Source organism: Apaloderma vittatum, unplaced genomic scaffold (assembly GCF_000703405.1).
Source record: "Apaloderma vittatum isolate BGI_N311 unplaced genomic scaffold, ASM70340v1 scaffold7846, whole genome shotgun sequence".
Classification (NCBI taxonomy): Eukaryota; Metazoa; Chordata; class Aves; order Trogoniformes; family Trogonidae; genus Apaloderma; species Apaloderma vittatum.
Window position 1 is genome coordinate 2,016 of NW_009721169.1, and position 3,050 is coordinate 5,065.

The 3,050-nt window shown below is 49.4% G+C and overlaps 1 pseudogene; it reads right to left on the reverse strand.

Annotated features, from left to right (window-relative positions):
• Window positions 1–2,972: 2,972 nt before the first annotated feature.
• Window positions 2,973–3,050, reverse strand: part of LOC104275344 — a 344-nt pseudogene continuing 266 nt past the window's right edge.

Genomic DNA, 3,050 nt, shown 5'->3' on the forward strand with positions numbered 1-3,050 from the left:
TCGGGATTGCGCTGAGACTTGCCTCCAATTGCCTGCACCTTTCATCACAAGGTTAGGGGGCCATGGCCAGCAACCTTGGGCCTGGACACTAGGAAAGATTTCCAGTGCAATCGTTTTGCCTTTGAATAGAGCATCTGGCACAGCCCACCTGCTGACTACATGTGTAGGGCTGAGGTGTTCCCAAGATATTGTTGGTTTCTATTGCATTTGTGTGGCAAAGTTTTGGTAGAGGGGTGTTACTGAGGTGGCTTCTGTGAGAAGCTGGTCGAAACTTCCTCCATATCTAATGGAGTCAACATCCACCTGCTCCATGACAGACTCATCAATGGCCAACACCAAGAGAGCCTGCAACGCTGGTAGTGCTTCTGTGATTCCAAATTTAAAAAGGTGGGAAATTGTTCATGCAGAATTGCAGGCAGAGAGACAAGTGAGAATATGTGAGAGTAACACATAACGACCTGCCGTGTCACCTGGACTGACACAAGTGGGTGGGACTGGATGGGGGGGACGGGGGCTGAGGGAGCTAATGGAGGAACTCACCAAGTCAATCTCCATCATTTATCAGCAGTCCTGGTTAACAGGGGACGTCCTGGATGACTGGAGTCTTGCCAATGTGAAGTCCATCTTCAGGAAGGGCCAGAAGGAGGATCTGTGGAACTAAAGGCCTGTCAACCTGACATCGCTATCAAGGAAGCTTCATTTTGAGTGCACTGCCACGGCACGTGAGAGACAACCAGAGCATCAGGCCCAGCCAGCATGGCTTTCTGAAAAGTAGGTCCTGGTTGAGCAGCCTGATCTTCTTCTATGCCCAGGTGACCCGTGTAGAAGATTAAGCAGTGATTGTTTTGTACCTGGACTTTAGCAAAGCCTTTGACACTGTTTCCCACATCATTCTGCTAGAGAATCTGGCATCTCCTGGCTGAGACAGGAGTCTGGGTGGCTGAGCCCAGAGAAAAGTGGTGAATGGAGTTAAATCCCGTTGGTGGGCAGTCACAATGGATGTTTCCCAGGGCTCAATTTTGGGGCCAGTCTTGCTGAATATCTTTATCAATGATCTGAACGAGAGGATTCAGTGCACCACCAGTGAGACTGTAGATGACACCAGATTGGATAGGAATGTTGATCTGCTGGAGGGCAGGGAGACTCTGCAAGGCAACGCTGCCCCCACTCTCCACGTCCTCAACTAGTCCATCCGTATTTGTCTGTACAAGGTCCAGCAGTACTCCTCTCCTTGCTGATGACTTCACCAGCTGGGTCAAGATGTTATTGTCAAGACACTGCAGAAACCTCCAGTCAATCTCAAGCTAATTTCAGTCCGCCCTGATAACGAGAGCCTGTGACTGCGAGGCTAATTCTGGCTCTGTGTAGATGTCCTTATCAGCTTCCACATCGTGATCTTCATCTGCCCCTGAGCAGACCTCAGTCCATTCTTCTTAATCTCTCATGTAAAGAGCACCTCAGCTACCATGCATTGCTGCCACATATTTCCTAAAAAGGACAGAGATATCCAGTCGTGTGAGCTATCCCACCATGCCTCTGTAATTGCTGTCATGTTGTAGCCCTTCAAACATACACAGCTCTCTAATTCCTCCTGCTGATTCCACGTGCTGCGTGCATTGCTGAAGAGGCATTTCAGAGAGGGAGTTGAGCATGAAGCTTTCACGCTAGAAGGGGAGAAGGCTTTCTGAATCACTTCATGGCAGGCAGCTGAGGACACTTTGTTAATGCTCTGAACGGCCAAGCTCATTCTCCAGATGGATGTTACAGTTTGAGTATTGCCCTTTTGCCCCCCAATTCCCCAAGTTCTTCAGTTTGAAGCATGTTAGACTAAGTTGGCTGGTCTACTGCCAAAAAATCCCTTGTCTCTTCCAGATACATGGATCTCATCCCTCTCTAAGTTATGGGCAGAAAAGGATGTCCCAATGTTGGCAGAAGAAGAGCTTCAGGATGACATGAGTGATGTCGAAGCACTTTGGTATGTTTTGTACACGTATTTCTGAATGTCTCTAGACCAGGGGATGGAGGTGAGGGGCAGGTGGAGTTAAGACTCAGAGACATTTCCAACGCTATTCACCATTTCCCCATTCCCGCCATGGTCGGGCAACATATTCTTCTGAGCCTCCTTGCCCAGCACAGCTACACCCAGAGGAAGAGGAGCAATCTTCATCAAGAGCCTGAGGGACTGCTGACCTCCACAGAGCCTCCCACACACCCCCACTTCCTCAAATGAGCAGAGCGGTGCTCAGGATTCCAATTCACAAGATGTACTCCAGGGCCAAGTGTCTACCTCTGAGCAGAGTCACAGGAAGACAAGGACTGATGGCCATTGGCTGTGGAGTGACTAGGGATGCTTCCCCATGCTTCAGGAGGCAGTGCCTGAAGGAGGATGTGCTGCAGAGTGTCCTGCTCTCCAATGTCTCTCATAGGGATGTTTCCCCACACAGAACTCCCAACTCACCTACAAAGCAATGGATTTCTGCCTCAGGTCTCACAATGCAGATGGAAGCACAAACTTAGAGACAAAGGTAGGCTTGCAGAAATTTTTTAATGAGACTGAAGGGGGAAATGATGTGGGCCCAAGAGAAGGTCCCTGGAGTGCAGAACAGCAGAAACAGTCAAGAATTTGTTTCGTTTTTCCTGTGGAAGAGTTCCCACAGGGCAGCTGTTGACCTGCTCAGGAAAGAAACAGGCTAGCACGTCCCTCCAGGTTGTTGTCCGTGGTCCTCATAGCAAGCTTTGGGAGGAGCAAAAGGCATCAAAGAAAGATAGAAGAAGGGTGAGTAGTAGACAAGAAAGTTTGAGGTTGGCCATGTTATAAGAGAGCCCTGAGGCTGGTCTCTTCATGTCTGCCTTTGCAGGACAAGCCAGAGATGATGAGGTCCTCTTAAAACAATGGCAGAAATTTAGATCCTCTGTCCAGCATGATGTTCTGAGTTCCGCTGAGATCTTGCCTAAGATGGTTGCCAGCATCTTTAACAAGGGGGGCACCTTCTGCCACAGTAGCGGTTGGTGATGCAGGAGAGGTCAAAGCCCCCAGAGTTGATGGGCAC